The sequence below is a fragment of the Netta rufina genome, assembly GCF_964035555.1.
Source record: "Netta rufina genome assembly, chromosome: Z".
Lineage (NCBI taxonomy): Eukaryota > Metazoa > Chordata > Aves > Anseriformes > Anatidae > Netta > Netta rufina.
In genome coordinates, this window is record NC_140126.1 from 42,660,251 (window position 1) to 42,683,146 (window position 22,896).

Here is a 22,896-nt window from a genome sequence, read left to right on the forward strand (position 1 = left end):
TCACAATCACAGATTTCACCAGTAACACATTAACTGTTAGGGATCCGGTTGGATTCACCAATAACGCATTAACCGTTAGGGGTCCGGTTGGATATTCACCAATAACGCATTAACCGTTAGGGGTCCGGTTGGATATTCACCAATAACACATTAACCATTAGGGGTCTGGCTGGATTCAGAACACTGAACTATCACAGTCACGGATTCACCAATAATGTATAACCACCCTTACCCTAGTTGCGCTTAATGAGAGCTATAACAATGCAATCAAGTGTGATTTATTACAGTAACAGGTACACAGGTTCTTTGGATTGTCAGTGATAGTGACTGTCTGCAAAAGCAAGCTAGCATGCATGAAATACATAGGTGTTACAGGTGTTACAGGTGCGCAGCCTAGAAATAAAAGTGTTAAAAGGATAAAGACTTTAGAAAGATTTATAACCAAGTGTTCAAATCTCACCCAAAGGCGTCCCATTGGGGGGGAAGAGAGGCTCAGCCCATCAAATGCTCCCAGGAGTCAGGAGGTCCTAAGGATGTTGTATTCCCTTGGGGTGGTATCTCCCCTGATGATGGTGTCTTCCCTAATATCAATCCCCTCTCTCTTAGGCCAGTATATATTATTTTCTGTCTTTTAGGAGGAGCTTGAGTGACTCTAGTCAAGCATGTCTTAGTTGTGATTGGTGAGAAGTTCTCCCATCTCCATTTAAAGTAATAGGCTCCAAGAAATTCAGAGCACATGCTCAGAGAGGGGTGGTCACATCTTGGAGGTGGGTAGCTTTTTGGGTGGAGGTGTGTTTTGATATTATAATGATATTATAATGAGCAAAAGTACACTAGGGTACAGCATTTGTCAAAACATGACAGGTCCTTGGCTCAGGGTAGCAAAATGTGCAGCTTATTGGTCTCTGTGTGCACAAGAACAATCGAGTCCCCACCTGGTCACAGAGCCTAGCCATGGTGTCTCCACTCCACTCTATGCTCCATACTGTTCCTTAGAGCTAGCACACCAGGTTTCCCCAGTGCGATGACATCTAAGGTTGGAAGCCTAGGGAATGCTCAGGTAATGCAGCTACACCCTACCCTGAAAGCCTCTTCAATGCTGTAAATTTTCTTTAAAATGTGAATGTTAGTTTTATTTTCCTAGTTATTTCAAGCAATTACAGCACACTACTACAGGCCACCTGATGAAAGGGAGCCTGTGGATGAGGCCTTCTCGCTTCAACTACAAGAAACATCATGTTCACACACACTCATCCTGATGGGGGACTTCAACTACCTGGACGTCTGCTGCAAAAACTACACAGCAGGTTGTAAGCCATCCAGGAGATTCCTTGAGTACGTTGAGGATAACTTCCTGGTATTAGACAAACCATCCAGAAGATAAACATTATTTGGCATGGTGTTCATCAGCATGGAAGAGCTCATGAAAGAGGTCAAGACTGAAGGCTGTTCTGGAGAGTAATTTTTTAACAGAGATAAAATCATGCCTATTAACATCCATGCTGTTTAGTCATTAAAGGAGATGTTCAAACTTGCACTCTGGCCATTCTGGTTGACTAGTACAGAAAAATCTGTTATGGCATCTGTTACAGGCTTGTGGCACAGATGGGATATTCAAATAAATAAAGCATTGTTTTAACACAATCTGTGTATTTATTTTACTTTTAAAAATAAACATCAATACTGAAGAATATATTCTAATTTAGGCCTATTTGTATATTAATGATGTCTCAGAGAGGATAAAAAGCTGTGAGCATAGTCTGATCCTTCTCATTTAAATATACATAGCTCTGCTGTACTGCTGCATAAATTCTAGGTCATACAAACAAGCCCTAGATGCCTTCTTAGAAATTATACCACTGTAAGGGAAAATATATTCTCCACAGAGAAGCACAAATGTAAAGGACAAGATGTGATCCTTCAGCCAGTAATGATTCTAAGAGAAAAATCTCTTTGTGAGATCAGGTTCTAACCTAGTTATAAATTTCATATAACTTTCCACAGCAGGAAAGCTATCTTAAGAAAAGTCTAAGCTAAGCCATTTCCAACATCATAACATATTTTCCTTTAGCTTGGTCTAATTGTCTCTTTGAGGCTGAAGTGAAAAACAGATCACAGGTATGAGCAAAATTATAAACACTCTTGGGAGAAAAAATGAGAGATTTAGTGATTTGCTGCTCCTGAAGAACTGTCATCATTTCACTGCCCTTCTTTGTCCAAACTGTATTCTCACACAAATTCCCTTAATGAGCACTGTTGTTTGCCTGACTGGAAGAAACTGATGCATGGGCTGATCTGACAAGAAATCAGCTAATCCAGAGAAGGAAGGAAGGGAGGAAGGGAGGATTAATTTTTTGTCAGGTTAAAAATCAAGAAGAAAATTCAGCTGAATGCTATACTGGAAGAAGAATATAGGTAGGATATAGTTAAATTTATAGGTATACCTTTCAAACCACTTTCTCCAGGTATGGAGATGGAACCTGTAAGATATCTAAGATAGTTATCATTAATATCTGTTATCATTTAGATGCATGAATTCGGGTACACTACTTTGCATTTTAGGAAATCTTAGAATATTAAGCAATATTCTTTTTATATTAAGCATTTCTTTTTGTTCCATACAGATCTTTCACTGGTCTTGGGACCAAAATAAGTCACTAAGGGTCAAAGATCAGCTAACAGAATGATCTCCCAAGGATAGCTAACTATGCTTTCCAAACAATCTTTGCAACTATACACACATAGTTTAGCCAGTCCTAAGCATCTTCTAAGAGAAAAACTACTGCAGGTACAAAAAGTAAATATTTTGGGGTGATGTTTCATACAATCCATTGTTAATCTTGGAAAGAAACCTCGTCCACTGACTGTAGTCTTTTGCAGTTAACAAAGACATTTCAAAGATAATCAAGAGACAACATTCAAACGCCCAGATGCAGTTCATGAATCACCTTCCATGAATGCTTCTAGACTTCCTGTTTTTTACAAGAATACATAAGTTCTGCAAATATTTGTTTGTGTATTTCTGAATTTCTATTTGTTTCTGTTTGTTTTTGTATTTCTGAATAATCTTGATTGCAATTGACTTAAGTAGGAGGAAATAAAATTCATAAAACTGCTGAAACCTATTTCAAGAAGGTATGGCGCCCTCACATTATTTGTATTGGCTAGGAAAATTAACTGCCATAATAGGCTTTAATAATAAACAGTAATAGTTTTAAAATGAAGGAACAACTAAAATTTCAATAACAACAAATCACTTGGATACTCAAGTTCATAGTCACTCTAACACAAGTGTGTTGAGATATTTTATTTCTTTATTTACTTATTTTTTCCTATTAATGTTAGTTAAGAACATTGATTTCACTATAATGCAACCTCAGCTGAAATGACATTCAGCTGTTCACAATAATTTAAGGAAACTGACAGAGCAGTATTACCACATGTGAATCATCTAGGTAATTTAGGTAGCACCAGTTTTAATTGAATCCCCTACTTAATAAATTATCTCTATATATTAAAAAGATAATAAATAAATATTTTTTTTTAAATGTTAAAATTTAAGCTGCAAGCTAAGATAGCATTCAGATCCTTGATAATTCATAAAAATGAATTAAAAACATCAGCTGACATGCAGAAAATGTTATCAGAATGTAAACCAACAGGCTCCACTTTATCTAATATAAATCAGTGCATCTTACTGTATTTTTAGAGTTATCATGGAAGTTTTGAAAGATTTTGAATTTAAAGTGTAACATGAAATAAAAATCAGCTATTCTCATTTTCTATACGTGCCACACGAACAGCAATATGAGGCCTTGGGCAACCTGATCTACTGAGTGGCATCCCTGCCTATGGCAGGGGTTTGAAACTAAGTGATCTTTGATGTCCCTTCCAATCCAGGCTATTTAATGATTCTATGATCATCAAGGTCCCTTCCAACCCTAGCCTTTCTACAGTTCTATGGTTCTATGACCCCTCTTTACTCTTTCTTAAGAAGAAAAAAAAATAAAAATGAAAAAATAATACCAATTCACTCTCTTCACAGCAGGAAGAATCAAAAAAAAAATCTTAATTGCAAAACAATTGTTTCAGGGAAAAATAATAATAGTAATCTCAAAATCATATAATGACAAAGCTTTCTTCAAACTTTTTTATGAAAATGATTTATCAACCTGCTGGAATGTACGGATAAATCCGTGGGGTTATATCAATATAACAGATTGAGATTACTTTTGAATATACATGCCAGCATCCTAAATACACTCTAACCTTCTATTATGCACTTCACAGCATGATTTTGAATCACAGCAAGTCCCAAGTGTTTGATTGGATTAATGATTCCAGGAAATACTACATTTTCGCGTTGACAGGCAAGACCAGAAGCAGTGGAATGGGTCTCTTTCGCATGGACTCATACACTGAAGTAGGGAATATAAACGGTACTCATAACTAGTAAGGAATGGCCTTTTTTACTGGAACACATTGTCAATGTTCTCTTCTAAGATGGTATTATACAAATGCTGTATGCATGGCTGTAAGCATGAAAGAGCCCTTGTGGGGTTGCCTGCATCAAAACGTTAATTCAGTTATGGGAAAATAAAGTAGTAAAGCAGAAATAGGAATAGAACCAAACACTGAGGATATTCAGTGAGAAGTCACCACTCATTTTCTTAGTTCAGAATATGCAGTTATATTCACTTATACAGAAATGACTTAATATATTTAATTCACCATAGTGTAGTTCATTTAAATAATTTATTTTATTATTGTTATTTTAAATCTACACCCATTTAGGAAACTCTGGATATTTTTTTAGTTAATCCTGAGAATAAATATTGCAAAGACATTCATTGAAACACCATGTAATTCTAGGAATAAACTTTTGTCAAAGAACACTTTTCCTCATGTTTATTTTATTATTATTTTTAAACGTGATTCTATCAACAACAGTTCCTATAATTGAAGAGGTATATGTTTATGACAAAGTATTAATGTATTAATATATTCATATATTCAGCTGAAGCACAGATAAAAGAAATTGAGAGAGGATAGTAACAAGAAGAAATAATGAAGAGGGTTAATGGAAAAAAAAAAAAAGGCCTAACCATTTAACAAACTTGTTTATTATTCATTAGTATATTGTATACTTAATATAATAATTATTTAAAGACACAAAATATTAAAACCAAGTAAAATCCAAGATCACCAAACCTGAAAAAATATGTAAAGATTTATAAAAATCATGTTTAGTAGAAGACAGGTTACAAAGACAGGCACTGTAACATTTTATTCCAAACTCTCACAGCCCAAGTCTCAGCTTGCATTATGGGAATAATGACCATAGAAAGCTCACAGTCTTAATGATGATCCAGAATTTACACTGTAAAGAAAATAATGTTTTTGTTGCAAGAATCTGAGACAGCTTCAACGGAGAAATTTGTTTTAATCCTGCCCAAAACAAGAAAGGGGAGAAAGGGGACTTGTACTGCGCCATGTGTTTGGACTCTGTGGTATTCAAGATAATTCAATACCACTCAAAAACAAATAAACAAACAAACAAAAAAAAAGGCAAAGACTTTTGTGACTTCTGTCACAGAGGAGAAAATAATCTCACAACTGCAAATCAACGATTTATTTGTGTGCCAAAACTAGCCATGTTTACTTAGCCTTAAGAAGTTTGCTTATAAGTCATTATTTGAGACAAAACTGATCATTGTGGACAGTAGATTAATTTGTGCTGTTAACAAAAGTCACTAAGGTTATAACACATGCCATTGTTTAATTTAAATATTTTGGTAAATTATCTTCTGATAATTGTTTAACAAAAGCATCTCAGCTCTTCAGTGTGTTTCTAAACCACAAAGTAACAAAACTGAACACAAGAGATGTTACCCTTCCTTAGAAAGCAACAGGACTGTGGCAATTATCCAGCTCCTCCAAGGAATGACAGAGAAACAACAATAGGTGCCATATGAAAGAAACCCACTTACTGCTTCCTTGCCAAGCCCACACAATTGAAACAAAGCAAGTAAGTGTTTTGTTAAAATACTTAAAAATAATAAATATATGAGTGCTTTTTCTAGGGAAGGGAGAGGGAAAGAGGAAATTGAAGTCAGGAAAAACATCGCCTTTTGACCTTAAACACTACTGCAGGCTTAGAAGTCATAACTAGCCGTTAAGATCTAGACCTTATGTAAGAACAAGATGCCATACTGTTGTGTAATAAAACAAGCAAACAAGCAAGCAAACAAACAAACAAAACAAGTAAGATTCTATGAAATAATTTAATATCAATTGATGAATATCTTTGGAAATGACACTTTAGAGATGAGTTCTCTTTTTCTTGAACTTGTTAGACAGTTTATATCCGGACAACTGCACAAGCTGGATCCCCTGATTTGCAGCACTAATATTTTTATCTTGCTGAAGAGGCTTTTTACATCTTCTTCAGATTTAAAAGATGTAATATGGAATATTAGCCTGCTATGCTACCCAGTCAAGAAGAAACTCTTATCCTAGCTGAAATAAAACAGATAGATTTATCACCCTAAAACTGGATGTGAAATGAAGAAATAAAATGTTGAAAGACCACATCAAACAGCACCATGCAGCTTCACTTGAGATTAATAAATTAATAGATCATCTGCCCAAGAAAAACTTTTGCTTCCTGAAAAAAAAAAATTGTATAAATGTTTCAAATACTAAAGACCCCTGAGTAGTGCATTCCAGTGATTCTGAATGAATTAAGGAGAATCTATAACATTCAAGCTTTTCCTTGAGTTATTTAAATCTGAATTTAGATCTTGCTCAATCAATATAAATGTAACATGAATGTACTTGATCCTTATCAAATTAAGTGCTTCAACACTGCCTTCAAATGTTTCTGATTTTAGTTACAAGTAGACCATCTCACAAGGAAAACATTTCTATTCCAGTTCTTTGATATTTTTTGATTTTATTAAGAAATTCCTAAGGCTCAGTATTAAGGATGAGGCATGATTAGAATCACTAATATCACTCCATTGTGCTTTGGTTTTGATAATGCATATAACAAAGGAGAGATTCCCTCCCACACATTTATTTATTTATTTATTTATTTATTTATTAACAAACAAACAAATAAATAAATAAATAAAAACTGCACAGATTTGTCTATTTTTTCAGCTAAGTAGGCATACACTGTACACCTTAGAGCAATTTTCCTTTAGTTCTAGATTAAAATAAATAAATACATAAATAAATTAGACTCTTTTAATTTTTTTTATTATTATTTTTTTCCTGACAGGCAGCTAAGCACCACACAGCCATTTTCTCATTTCCTCTCCATCCACAGAGCTCATGTGTTGAGATAAAGACTGCTTAGTAGGACAGAAAGCAAAGGAATAATAATAATTATTATTATTAAAAGAAGATAAAAAACTAGTGATGCACAATGTAATTGCTCACCACCTCCTGAACAATATCAAACCAGAATTCAAACAGCAGCAGCAAGACTCACCTCAAACCCCTCCACCCCACCGGCCCCCACCAGCCCTGGGGAACTCCCCCATTTTTATTGTTTAGCCTTGTGTATGGAATATCCCTTTAGTCAGTTTGAGTCAGCTGTTTTCCTTCCCAACGCCATGTGTACCCCCAGCTTCCTCATTGGCAGGGCAGTATGAGAAGTCCTTGGCTTAGTGTAAGCACTGCTCTACAACAACTAAAACATCAGTGTGGTATCAAAATTATTTTCATCCTAAATCCAAAACACATCACCATACCAGCTACTAGAAAGAAAACTCCAAAAATGGGCAAAAATCCTTTTGGCTATGTGGCAAAAAAAAAAAAAAAAAAAAAAAAAAAAAAAAAAAAAAAAGCACATTTTAATTTCTTCATCTCCTCAGAAAAGCAAACTACCCATTTTCATTTCAGTTCCTGCAAAAATTTTAATGAACTAATGCTAGGTAGGGTTTCGTATAAAAACTTCAGGTTTTTATTCCATGTTGTCATCTTAAGCAAAGACCTACAGAACAGAAAAGCAGAACTTTTCAAGTTTACAAAAAAAAAAATTCTCATACACATTTAATAAATAAATAAATAAATAAGGAAGACTACACCTATGAGAAATTCTAGAAATGAATGTCTTGTTTCAAACAAAACCAGAAAATACTTAATTTGATGTGGAAGTTATGTTTACAACTGGTAAGGTGAATGGAATTTGCCTTGTATAATGATAAAAATATCAGATTAAAAGAGAATAAAAACCATAGCTATCTATTCAACGTGTCTTAATTTTGTCTCTTGACACAGATCACAATTTCCAACAACTACAGTACATCTTATCTTTCCTGAGCTTAAACGTTTGTTGTTGTTGTTGTTTTTTAATGTGCTCTTAACATATTTATTCTATACTCAATTGCCTCTTAATTGAAGGAAGGACTGTGAAAATCAATACATACTTTATATTACAAATTTTAGGTAGAATATAGAGTAAGCAATATATTTGTAGATGGTTCTAAAAAAGAAAAAAATAATAATATTTCCAGAATAAATTAATGTGAAATCTGCATGTGGAATCATACTGATCTTTAATATAACATCACGGTCTGTAAAATTTAGTTGACTAAAGGGAATAATATACAATCAATCCCCAGATCCGCTTTTGTACCCAAACTGGAAAATACGAATGAAGTTGAATTGTTGCCTAAAGTGATCCATCAAACAGCTCATTACTACTTGTTACATGGGAATCTTTTAAAAAGTTAGATGTATTTGTAACAGTAATGAGTTATCAGGAGTTATCATTTAAAAACTAAAAATAAAATAAAAAAATATCTTGTATACTGTGAATGAGAATTCTTTACCTTGGTTCCAAGAATTCTCTCAGCAAAGCAATATCTGACTTACTAGTAGTCTCAGAAACAGTATACAGAGTTCAGTATGCAGGCTACAAATTTAATCCCCTAGAGTGAATATAGCTCCCAGAAAGGTGGATGGTCAATGACCTGTGTCACCTGCAAATAAATTTCTATGGTTGTATAGCTCTGTACTTGAGTAGATTCTTGGCTTTGCAGTCACTTTAATACAAATTTTGATTTTTTCTTTAAAAAATTTTTTTTTTTTTTTTTTTGTCATACAGAAGCCAATTAAAGAAAGAAAATAATTTCTTACTAAAGCTCTCGTCAAAACAGTGAAAGGACAACAAAGAGGTCTTCATCAACATTTATATATATATATGTGTGTATATATATATAAATATATATATACACACATATAAAACCACATATATGTATATATTTGTTTAGATATAGATATAATTATGGAAAACCACACACAATTCCCATAGCGCTTCTGACACAAATTCTGACAAGAGATATGCAATTAACTCAAAAAGGAACTATTACGTCTAGTCTAGGAGGCTATGTTTTTCTCCACTTTTTTTAGAGGGCAAAATGTTTTAGGGAATTTGAAAATATTTTCTTCCATGTTAGGAGATATGCCAACAGCTCCTAACCAACATTCTTGTCTGCCTTAGAATGCCTCAACAATTTAAGATTTGAAAATACAAAGAGGAGGATGTAAATTTAGGGCTAATAGAGACTTTTCTAGGGTTTAGCTAAGATAACTCTAAGAAAGTAGGTTAAAGTTTCCCTTTCTTTTCCAAGGTGATTTCTTTCACATGTCCCAGAATATGACAAGAAGAGGATGGATAAGTATTTCCCAGTACTCACCTAGCAAACACAACTTGGGTGGATCAAAAAAAAAATAGGAAGTTATAAGGACTGTTTTTAGTTCAAACATTGCATGTGATGTAATCAAGGTTAAAAAAAAAAAAAAAAAAAAAAAAAAAAAAGTAATAAAGCTACAGGACATTACTACTATTTTTAGAAAGAAATTAATGTAGTTTGTTTTTAAGCAGCTCTTGACATGCTTCAAAAATAATGTATAGCATTTGCATAATTGTATATATAAATTATTTTTACCATCACATCATTCTTAAAGTTTTATATTAATTAAATGTGCCTGCAACTTATCTGAATGTTGCTTCCTAAAAATAAATGAATGCTCTGCAGCTCAACTGCCTCTACTCCATATTGGGTGTTCATTCACCACTATTACAGTTCACTACAACTACCCTTTATCTTCAGCTGCAAACATAACGCGGTATAGCAAGCAATGGCTACTACTACAGGCCAGTATTTTTTGTGTTTAACAGTGCCTCTAACATAGGCACATTGTCCTCTAAAAACAGCCCGGTGACTCTAACCATATTTCTATTGATTTCATTAAAACTTAAATTTCAGCTAAGGATTAGAGATCTGATCTGAAAAATTAAGAATTCAGATAAGTAGAGGTCCTTAATCCAATTCATTTATCAAATAATGAAACATATGAAATAATATTATTAATAATATTATTCTTGTTTTATTGTACATAAGTTAAAAGACATTAAAATGGACATTTCATTTCAGATTTTCAGAGCACTGTGAAGGACTAGGATAAGAGAAATAATTCCAACTATCTTACTATTCTAAATTATGCTACACACTCACTGTTATTATCATACTACTATCGGTAATCCCTCTTGATTGCACACATAAGCTGTTCTATTCTTTAACTCTCAGTTTCTATGCCTCTAGTAGTAGGATCTAAATCATGAGTGCTGAAAACAAACACCCTATCTCTGATTTGATACAATTCTCTATTGATGTTTTTTTATTTATTTATTTATTTATTTATTTTGTATGATCTGCTAGAATTGTGAATGGAACTTAAACCTTCTGGTAGTGAGCCTTTGTTCTTCTGGAAGACATACAGCTTTGTCTTGCAGTTCATACTTAATGTGAAACCTGTGCCTAACTAAAACTAACTCTTACTAACTAAAACATCTATGATTAGAACATGAAGGACTCCAAACTCTTAAATGGTAGTCATTATAAGTAAGTTCAGCCTTTGTTATTCAAAGATGGGCTGTTATTCAAACAGCCCATCATGTTTGGTGGGATACATTACATGTCCCCCCTCACATGTTTCTACTAAGGGCTAAATGGAAGACGTAATGGTAATCTCAAGAGAATAAAATAAAATAAAATAAAATAAAATAAAATAAAATAAAATAAAATAAAATAAAATAAAATAAAATAAAATAAAATAAAATAAAATAAAATAAAATAAAATAAAATAAAATAAAATAAAATAAAATAAAATAAAATAAAATAAAAGTGCAAGCAATATTCTTTGCCTGCACTGAAATTAAGTCAAATTTAAATTTGAATTTCAACAGCAATATTAACATTCAAGTACAGTGGGTATCAAATGTTACACAGCTGCCAAATTATTACAACTATCTAACTTAATTGTCATATTTTTTGCATAAAACAGAACAATGAAAGCCTTCCTCATTTATTTATTTACTTTTAAAAATGGGTCCTGAAGACAAACCCCTTTTTTAAAATTTCAATACATACTTTCTTTTTTGGCAATCTTATTTTCAAAATTAAATAGACAACATAGATACAGTTTTCTAAAAGATCATTTTCACAGCTGAAGAAATTTTAAGAAGAATGGGTGAAACTTACAATACTGTCATTACTGTTTTTGCCAATATAAGTCTATCAACTTCAATTATATCAGTTTAGAACTGAAGTGGCAAATTGCACCCTCTGAAAACTACAGAAGAAATTGAAAATTGTTTCTGTTCCTTTGTTACTTCGAATGGTTTTCTTATCTCTGTTTTCACCTACACTTAAATGACTAATGTTTTTGAGTAACCTCAGCCTTCATATCTGTCAGTAAGAGTTCCAGGACCTAAGGCAAGAGGACTTAACTCTTACACTTATTATTTTTATTTTTATTTTTGTAAGTCTTCTTAATTGAAATGATTGCTTCATTATTTTCTTCAGTTGCCTAAAGCACCACTCAAAAACGGTATGCTACAAAGAAGGAATTATTTGAAAGATTTGGTATTTTTTCACTTTTTCCTTAAGGAAAAGTATTTCTATTTATGTATCATTTATAGTATCTAATACTATGGATATTGGTACTGCAAGAACAATTGTTTGCAGGCTATATTAGTTATATTGATATGCTAGTTATGTTGATACTCTCTGATCCTGTACTGATATGCTTAATTTTCTCATTCACAGCATGAGCCTCTATAACTTACTTATCAGTGATAAACATAAGCAGGAAAAGCTTGTATTCATCCTGAAAATGTCCTAAAGTACTCCTAGTTAAGCATACACATTTGACATAAAAGGAATCTGAACTGTGTGTGACAATTAATTACCTGGAAACAAGGGCCATGAATACTTCAGACAACCTGATAATTGCTTATTCAAATTAATTATTAAGAAAAAAATAATCTAAATTTTACGCATCCACTTTGAATTACTTGAGAAATAAAATCCTAAAACCTCTAATAGTTTTATGTCTTTCTTACATTGTGGCACCCCAAAGTGCACACAGTACTGGAGGTAAGGCCACACTAGTGCAGAAATCACTTATTTCGACCAGCTATCTATACCATGTTTGACATATCCCAAGATATGATTGGCCTTTTGGTTGCCAGGGCACACTGTTGACTCATATTCAATTTTCTGTCAAACAGAAGTCCCAGATCCCCTTCTGTAGGTCTGCTTTCTGGCCATATGATCTACACATATATCCCAGGTTGCTCCATCAGAAGAATCTTGAACTTGTTCTGGTTGAACTTTATGGTGTCGGTGCTTGTCCAGCCTTCAAATTTGTCCTCTTCAAGGACTCTGTCCTCAAGGGAGTCAACAGATCCTCCCAGTTTAACATCATCCACAAACTTACCTACTATACCTTAAGTCCCTCAGTACAACTAATCCATCCAGTAAAAGTGCAAAGTTTACTGGTTAAAGGCAAAACATTCAAAGAAGTAAAACAAATTTAATGCTGTTTTTGAAAAATTTATGCTCTCTGTATGTATTAAGTAGGGATGGCTGTGCATGCAGAGTGAACAGCTCCAAGTTTTTCAGACTTCTCAGAACCCTTGATACTGCTTGGCTTTGGGAATCTGAAATCTTGTACAAAAATCTGCTGCTTTAAAATAAGTTAGGCCTGAAGGAAACAGAAATATGATAACCCATGATAACCCATTGATTAATAAGGAAGAGGAATAAATCTCAAAAGAAAAATAAACCTTTGGTAGAATTATTTTCAGAGTTCCAAGGAGTATTTTCATCAAATCTGAGATTTGGTGAAACAGAATAAATAGAAGAATTTACATTTCCATGACGGCCACCAGCTCCTTTTAACATACAAGAAAATTGATAGGCAAAGACTGGCCAAAATCATGATGGAACGGTTTCATATGCAAGAAACTGTACTGACAAAAACCTGTCCTTCACAGAGTACTTTATATTACATAGGAAGTTTGAGGCAGAGCTGGAAATAAATGTCTGTCTTCTCAACAAGTTGATCATCTTTCTGGGAGGTTTAAAACTACATCATAATTACATTTTGACTGGCTATTAATCTGTTAAAAGGCACAAAGACTCTATAGAAATTTCTAAGTGTCCTGGGGAGGCACTTGGTATAACCAAGTGTTCAAATCTTACTCAGAGGTGTCCCAACAGGGGGCAGGGGGAAGAGAGACTCAGCGTGTCAATTGATTCCACAAGTCACAATGCTATCGTCCCTCACATTCCATCTCTCTTAAGACAATTTATATTATTTTCTATATTTTAGGTGGAGCTTCAGTGACTCTAGTCATGCATATCTTTGTTACAGTTGATGCAAAGCTTTCTCACTTGCATTTAAAGATATAGACTGAGAAATTCAGTGAGGGGTGGTTGCATCTTGGAAGCAGGTAGCTTTTGGGATGGAGATGTGTTTTGGTATTATAATGATATTATAATGAGCAAAGTTCACTAGAGTACAGCATGTTGTCAAAAACATGACAGGTCGTTGGCTCAGGGTAGCAAATGTACAGCTTATCAATCAGTATAATACTGCACAAGAACAATTATGTTCTAATCTTGTCAAAGAGACTAGCTGCAGCATCTCCACTCTGATCTACATTCTGTAATGTTTTTTAGAGACAGTACACCAGATTCCCCCAGTGTGATTAAGATCTAAGGCTGGAGGCCTAGGAAACATTTAGGTAGTGCAGCTACAGTCCACCCTGGAAGCTTCTTCAATGTAGTACCTTTTATTTAAAATGTGAATATCAGTTAATTTTCCAAGTCACCTTAAGCAATTATGCCATACGATTGTAATACATAGTGTAATGCAGATCTAATATTTGCTTATATTTAACACAATACAGAAAGCTCACATTTCAAATTAAAACAGTTCTATGGAGCACATGTCCTTCAGAGAAGTCATATTAAAAACTACACCCAAAGCCTTGTCCAGTCTCTGATCGGGAAATAATGAGAAAATTAATTTTGTAGATTTGTGGTGGTTTTTGCTAGGTAGCTGAACTCCACCACAACTGCTTTCTCAATCCCCCTCTTCCTGAGAAGCGGAGAACAAGAAAAGAAAAAAAAAAATAAAAAAATTCATGGGTTGAGATAAGGATAATTTAATTAACAGAAAAATAATTATTAAGGAAAAAAAGTTATCAAGAGAAAATTAAATAATTTAACTAAAGCAAAAAAGAAAAAAAAATGGGTAAGGGGGAGGGACAACAAGCAAAGGCCATGTGGAAACACAGAGGATATAAATTACTCTCTACTTCATACCAACGAGCAATGCTTAACCACGTACCTGTAGCAGGGCTTTGATATGTGCAAACGTTGTTCAGGAAGACAGACATTTTCATAATGAGAGCCTGGCCCTCCCTTCTCCTTTTGCTTTTCTATCTTTTATTTCTAAGTGTGATATCATATGGTATGTAATATCCCTTTGGTTGATTTAGGCCACCTGCCCTGGTGGTTTCTCTTCCCCTCTTCTTCCCCACGGTGGCCTTTGGGAGGGTTGGAGGGAGTCCTGATGCTGCACCAGTATTGCTCATCGGTTATCACTGATCAGTTATCGCACCAGATATCACTGGTGTGATACCAGTGCTGTTCTAGCTACAAGTGCAGAGTTTTGTAAGTCAAGTATTGTCTGGGTTATTGCAGGGAAAGTTAACTCCATCCCAGCCAGACACAGTACAAAATTGTCCACCAACGAGAAGTGATGCCGAGAAAGATCACAGAGTTTATCTTCTGAACAAACCAGACAGAGCTTAGAAGGGCAGACAGCTTTAACACACTTAGAAGCCACAGGACCTAGACGATGCTTTCTTAGAGGGACCAATTGGCTTTTCAAAATTACTAAAGTGTAATTTAAATATTAGTGTCTGAGAACATATGTATTAAATGCTCTAACCACAGCTGCTGGATCTGACTCAGCTAACATACCATTATGGGTGACAAATATTTACAGAGACTTTCAACAAGTTGAACATCCAACTGCTATTATGGAGGGAAAGATAGTCACATTAATTGAGACATTATTTTTGTCCTTACTGTGCTGATGAGTAGGTTGTCTAATTGAGCAAATGAATACATTGATCTGACAACCTCTTTAAAAAATCCATTTGGTTTAGGCAGTATTAGCAGTTCTCTAAGTATGAAACATCTTTAAAGCAGACAGTCTAATATAAAAATGAACAGTTTCATAACACCTTTTAGGTACAACATCTACATTCAAGCAGTGTTCTTCTAATATATTCCTACTTTCACAATATTTATTAATCAGTATGTTTGTTTCATTCCTTTTAGCTTGTAAAGGAATCCCAATGACAAAGATTATCTAGGAGATAAAGCAATCTATATAAGAATTCAATAGTTCTGTGGTTAGAAAAAAAAATAAAATGATATCCTCTATGACACTCAGGAATTTGCATGTCAGAAAACAGTTTTAATTTAACTAACAAACACTGGAGACACGCTTTCCTTTTTTTTTCAGTGGTGTTACTTTCTTTAATTAATTCATAACCAATGCACCAATGCATTTTTATTTTATTTTACTTTTTAAATTTCTGGACATTCTCAAACAGCAGGGAGCACTATTTGATATACTACAGATTCTAGTATCACAAGAACATATGTCATTTAAAACATATATATATATATTTATGTATAGGTCAAAGTTGTGAAATCCAAAGTTCAAATTAGACAATTTGGAATTAAGACAAGGTAATTACATAAAAATAGGTCATTAAGGAAACAAACAAACAAAAATTATTTGTGCATTAGCTCAAATCAAGACTATTTTTCTAGTTGTGAGAAAGGAAGAGGGGACATTTGCACATCCCTAAGATGTAGTCAACTGGAAAAAATCTCTGCCCATTTTCAGTGTTCAGTGACCTAAGCCTTTTCAGTGTTCAGTGACCTAAGCCTTTTCCTGGAAGTCAAGAAACAGGAGATTTTGCAGAGTTCAAATCGACCCTCTCCTTCACCTCCCTCATTGTCCCCCTCTACCCCCAACCCAAAAAAAAAAAAAAAAAAAAATCGCCTGTTTTAATCAGTACAGTTACCTAGAAATTGAGGTGATGAGCAGACAAGTATTTATTAATTTCACTTGTAGATCTGTATCTTACACTGCAGGTGGCCCACAGACAGACAGACAGTAAGCATTATCTTTAGATATCATAATAATGAGTCAAAAGTGGAATTACACAGAAAGGATGCAGTCAATAAATATCGTGGCACATTATTTTTAAAATAATAAAAAGTGTTCTGGGAAAACACAGTGTTTGATTTGAAGTAGAAACACAAATATTTCAGTATGAAATTTAAAAAAAAAAAAAATTGTTAAGTGGGAGACAGTGGTATGGAAGTATTTCCAGTTGCTAAGAATACAAAAAAGGGAGGGAAGAAATTTCAAAGGACATAACCCAATGTACAAGTATTTCCTGAAAATGGAGCCACAAATGCCTTTACTGTCACAGAGCCTCATATTCATAGGTAAAAAAACATCCTAAAAAAACTCTTCCAGAACAATGTCTGAGGAGTCACGCATTCAGCTACTAACCTGCATCATGCAAAAATGAATATTCCTTCCTCTGTGGTTGGTTATCCTGTAAAAGAACATACTGTTGGTTTTCCTCAGCAAAAATGACTCTTCCAGAAAAAAATAGCTCTTCCAAACATTCCTCCTACTAATACTCAGGTTGAATAGTTCTCTTATTGGCTATGAATCTGTCTTTCTGAAAAGCTGGTTTGTATCTAATCTGAATTTATTATTATTATTTAATTAGTAATTGGTAAAATATAGCTTTTCCTTAGCAAACTTTTAATTTAACTTTGTACTTTCTGGCTAAATTATGTTATCTGCAGATGAGGGGAATAGTATTACTAGTAGATTTCACATATATTTTGTGATATGAACATTTGCATTCTTCTTCATGGTACAGCATATGTGCAAATTTTTGTCAAAGTGATAGTTTACTTCATAGGGAATCCTGCTTTCCATAATGTTTATCCATTAGTTTTATGAAGGAGGAATAAGCTAGGATTAGTAAAGAGATTTTTTCAAAGTTGTTCAGTTTAATTCAATCTCACTGTGAGTTAAGTCCTTAAATGCTACAAAAACAAGCTTCACTTAGATCAACAAATCTATACCAGAGCTCAAGTAAGTTATTCCTTACTTGAGACATCTACTTTTCTATACCACTTGAAGATGACAATTTCTGTTATCTTGTTTTAAAGAGGAAGTAATTCAGAGAGCATATTAACAGTATGGTAATCATTTTTCCCCATTTTGAAAGTGATCCATTAGAATACTCATGAAAAGGAGTAATGAAATTTGCCAGTTTATATGCCGACACTTTAATAAATGCAACCACAAAATAATTAATCTTCTCAAAAACTCTTTTCTCACTATTGTCAGCAGCTCTTAACTAAGGAAAGCCTACCACAAGATCTGTAGAAGAAACAAATACTGGACCTATTCTGTAGGGAACACTGCAGGGAGTCTGCTTAGGGAAATCTGATGCTCTTAAATCCCTCAGCGCTATGAAAAATATTTGCAATTTGGCTGACACTAGTCATCCCTGATCTGAATATGCAAGAGAGATCACAGAATCACAGAATCACAGAATCTCAGAATTTCTAGGTTGGAAGAGACCTCAAGATCATCGAGTCCAACCTCTGACCTAACACTAACGAGTCCTCCACTAAACCATATCACCAAGCTCTACATCTAAACATCTATTAAAGACCTCCAGGGATGGTGACTCCACCACTTCCCTGGGCAGCCCGTTCCCATGTCTAACAATCCTTTCAGTAAAGAAGTTCTTCCTAACATCCAACCTAAACCTCCCCTGGCACAACTTTACCCCATTCCCCCTCATCCTGTCACCAGGCACATGAGAGAACTGACCAACACCCACCTCACTACAGCCTCCTTTAAGGTACCTGTAAAGAGCAATAAGGTCAACCCTGAGCCTCCTTTTCTACAGGATGAACAAACTCAGCTCCCTCAGCCTCTCCTCGCAGGACTTGTTCTCCAGACCACTCACCAGCTTCCTCGTGCTTCTCTGGACTCGCTCAAGCACCTCCATGTCCTTCTTGTAGTGAGAGGCCAAAAACGGAACACAGTACTCGAGGTGCGGCCTCACCAGAGCTGAATACAGGGGGACAATCACTTCCCTAGCCCCGCTGGCCACGCTACTTCTTATGTAAGCCAGGATGCCATTCGTGTTTTTGGCCACGTGAGCATACTGCTGGCTCATATTCAGCCAACTATCAACCAATCCTCCAAGGTCCTTCTCTCAGGATGAGCCTTTCCCACATCTACCAAGTGAGTCATTTTGTCATAGAAGGAGATCAGGTTTGTCAAGCAGGACCTGCCTTTCATAAACCCATGCTGACTGGGCTTGATCGCCTGCTTGCCCTGCAAGTGCTGAGTGATGACACTCAAGATAATCTTCTCCATGAGCTTCCTTGGCACTGAGGTCAAACTGACAGGCCTATAGTTCCCTGGGTCTGCCCTCTGGCCCTTCTTTTAGATGGGTGTCATGTTTGCTAGCTGCCAGTCAACTGGGACCTCCCCCAATAACCAGGACTGCCAATAAATGATGGAAAGCGGCTTGGCCAGCTCCTCTGCCAGTTCTCTCAGTATCCTCGGGTGGATCCCATCCGGCCCCATCGACTTGTGCACATCCAAGTGCCGTAGTAGGTCGTCAAACATTTCCTCACGGATAGTGAAGGCCACATTCTGCTCCCCATCCCCTTCCACCAGCTCAGGGTACTGGGTATTCAGAGAACAACTGGTATTACCACTAAAGACTGAGGCAAAGAAGGCATTAAGCACCTACGCCTTTTCCTCATCCTTTGTAACAAGGTTTCCCCCCGCATCCAGTAAAGGATGGAGATTCTCCTTAGTCCTCCATTTTGCGTTGATGTATTTGTAAAAAGATTTTTTGTTGTCTTTAACAGCAGTAGCCAGATTGAGCTCCAGATGAGCTTTGGCCTTTCTAATTCTGTCCCTGCACAGCCTCACAACATCCCTATAGTCCTCCCTAGTGGCCCGCCATTTTTCCAAAGATTATAAACCCTCTTTTTTCTCCTAAGCTCAAGCTGCAACTCTCTGTTGAGCCAGGCCGGTCTTTTTCCACACCGGCTCATCTTTGGGCACGTGGGGATGGACCGCTCCTGTGCCATTAAGATTTCCTTCTTGAAGAGTGCCCAGCCTTCCTGGACTCCTCTGCCCTTCAGAACCGCCTCCCAACAGACTCTACCTACCAGTGTCCTGAACAGTTCAAAGTCGACCCTCTGGAACTCTAATACAGCAGTTTTACTGGTCCCCTTCCTGGCCTTGCCAAGAATAGTGAACTTCACCATTTCATGGTCACTGTGCCCAAGACAGCTTCCAACCACCACATCCTCCACCAGTCCTTCTCTGTTTTTGAAGAGGTCTAGTGGGGCACTACCCCTGGTATGCTCACTAACCAGCTGCATGAGGAAGCTATCTTCCACACTCTCCAGAAACCTCCTAGATTGCTTTCTCTGGGCTGTATTATGTTTCCAGGATATGTCTGGGAAGTTGAAGTCCCCCACAAGAGCAAGCGCTGATGATTTTGCAACTTCTGTCAGCTGCCTCTAGAACTACTCATCTGTCTCCTCATCCTGGTTCGGCAGTCTATAACAGACCCTGACCAGAACGCTAGCCTTGTTGGTCTTTCCACCGATCCTAACCCAAAGGGACTCAACCTTATCATTCCCAGCCTCATGTTCCACAACATCAAAAGATTCTCTGATATAGAGAGCCACACCACCACCCCTTCTGTGCTGCCTGTCCCTTCTGAAGAGCCTATAGCCAGGCATTGCAGCACTCCAGTCATGAGACTGGTCCCACCACGTCTCCATGATGGCAACCAAGTCATAGCCTGCCTGCTGCACGATGCTTCCAGCTCCTCCTGTTTGTTACCCATGCTGTGTGCATTAGTGTAGATGCACTTCAGCTGGGCCATTACCTTATCCCCCAGCCTTGCCATTTTTCCCCCTGACACAGATCCAACAAGCCTTGTTTCAGCCCCATCCCCCTTCTTATCTAGTTTAAAGCCTTCTCAATGAGCCCTGCCAGCTCCTGGCCCAGGATCAATTTTCCCCTAAAAGATAGGGACCCGTCTGTGGCGATCAGGCTGGGTGCCAAGTAAAGCGCCCCATGGTCAAAAAAAAAAAACAAGATCTCTGTGTTGGCACCAGCCTCTGAGCCACGTGTTTATCAGGTGGGCTTTCCGTGTCCTCTCTGTACCCCTCCCTGCCACCGTAGGGATAGACGAAAACACCACCTGTACTCCCGCTCCCTCCACTAATCATCCTAGCCCCCTAAAGTCCTGTTTGATAGCCTTGAGGCTTCTCTCTTCAACGTCGTCACTGACAGCCTGGACTATTAAAAGAGGATAATAGTCAGAGGGGTGAACCAGGTTGGGAAGCTTCCTGGCAACGTCCCTGACCATCGGGGAGGCAGCAGACTTCCCTAAGGGTAGGGCAAGACTGACAAATAGGGCCCTCTGTTCCCCTGAGAAGAGAGTCTCCCACAACAATAACCCTTCTCTCTTTCTTGGTGGAGGCAGTCCTGAGGTGTGGAGTTGACTTCCTCACCCTAGGCATCCTCCTGGGTAGTCTTCCTACCTCATCCTCACCCACGGGTCTCTCAAGCTCCAGGGCCTCAAACCTGTTGCATAAGGGCACCTGGGAAGGTAGGGCTGGAAGGGGAGGGCATCGCTTGCGAGGTCGAGCAGGGACCTGTTTCCATTCCTCCTCAACTCCCAGGTCCCCTCCCTCTGCCCGATGGCGACAGGGCAGGGGGTCCACCCACATTTAGGGTGTCTCACCTGGTACCTCTCCTTGTGGCCCTGCAGGGAGTTGCTCCACCAGTCTATCTCATGCTCGCACTCCCTGATAGCCCTCAACCTCTCCACCTCCTCCTTGAGTTCTGCCACCATGAGGACCAGGTTGTCCACCTGCTTGCACCTCACGCACACAGTCTCTCTGCTTCCCCCCAACGGCAGCAACAGGCTCAGACACTCCCCGCATCCAGTGACCTGAACTGTTGCATCTCTACAGATACCTTAAAGGAGGCTGTAGCGAGGTGGGGGTTGGTCTGTTCTCTCATGTGCCTGGTGACAGGATGAGGGGGAATGGGCTAAAGTTGCGCCAGGGGAGTTTTAGGTTAGATGTTAGGAAGAACTTCTTTACCGAAAGGGTTGTTGGACACTGGAACAGGCTGCCCAGGGAAGTGGTGGAGTCACCATTCCTGGAAGTCTTTAAAAGACGTTTAGACGTAGAGCTTAGGGATATGGTTTAGTGGGGATTGTTAGCGTTAGGTAGAGGTTGGACTTGATGATCTTGAGGTCTCTTCCAACCTAGAAATTCTGTGATTCTGTGATTCTGTGATTTCTGGACGGGCAGTCGGTCTGGGTGTGCACTGACTTCCTGGAGAGAGCACCATGTCTGGTGGAGGCCATTGCAGCCTAGCTAACAGGAGACTGCTGTTAGAGGAGTTGTTCGTATGGGCAGGGGGGAACACTCTGCTCTACCTGCTCAAACTGCCTCGCTAACTGCCGTGCCACTCCCTGCTTCCACGCTTTGCTCGCCTCGCTCCTGGTCGCTTGTGCTCCCTAGGGGCTGCTTTTGAATGGCCAGGGGGAGGGGGCGCTTCTGGCTTTGCCTGCGCCTCATCAGCATCCCTCATGAGTGCTGCCAGGTCCTGGTGGCTCCCTCAAGTAGGCTCGATGCCGGAAAAAATAACCCTGCCTGTCTCGATACCCTGCTCCGCTGCAGAACACGTCTGCCCCGGAGCCGATTGCCTTGGCAAGATAGAAAGACTAAAATTGCTGGATGTAATCTCACTAGTCTCTGTTCCTAGTATTACCTGCCATAACAGAGATTCATCTGAGTTCTTTGTAGAAATACCTTAAATCTCACTGTGCAGCTAATACCTTTCAGAAAATCCCTTTATGTTCCATGCATGCAAGAAAGATTGAGTAATGAGGTCCCAGTTTATTTATTGTTGCAGATTTCCCTTTTTATTCTTTACATAAGATTCCTTTAAATAAATTATAAGCAAGTATTTTCTCCAGTTACCTAATAAGTTCAAAGAAGGAAGAAAGTTGTTTTTGAAATACAACATTGTAACAAGCCTACAAACAGACAAAAAAAAAAAAAAAAAAAAAAAAAAAAAGCATCTCAAGCATCTCACTACAGAGCTAAAGGGCACAAAAACATACTTTTTTTTTTTTTTTACATAAAGGATTAAAGGATTGAAAAGGATATTGATTGTCCTTTCCTTCACCTAGTCCACCAGCCAAAAAAGCTTTTTCTCTTGTCTCTACAATGCATGGAACAGGAGGCCCATTATGCTAGTGTATCTACTCCCTTCTTACAGGCCCTGACAACCCACCATCAGTTTTCTATTATCCTTGCTGAACAGCAACTTGCACTAGGG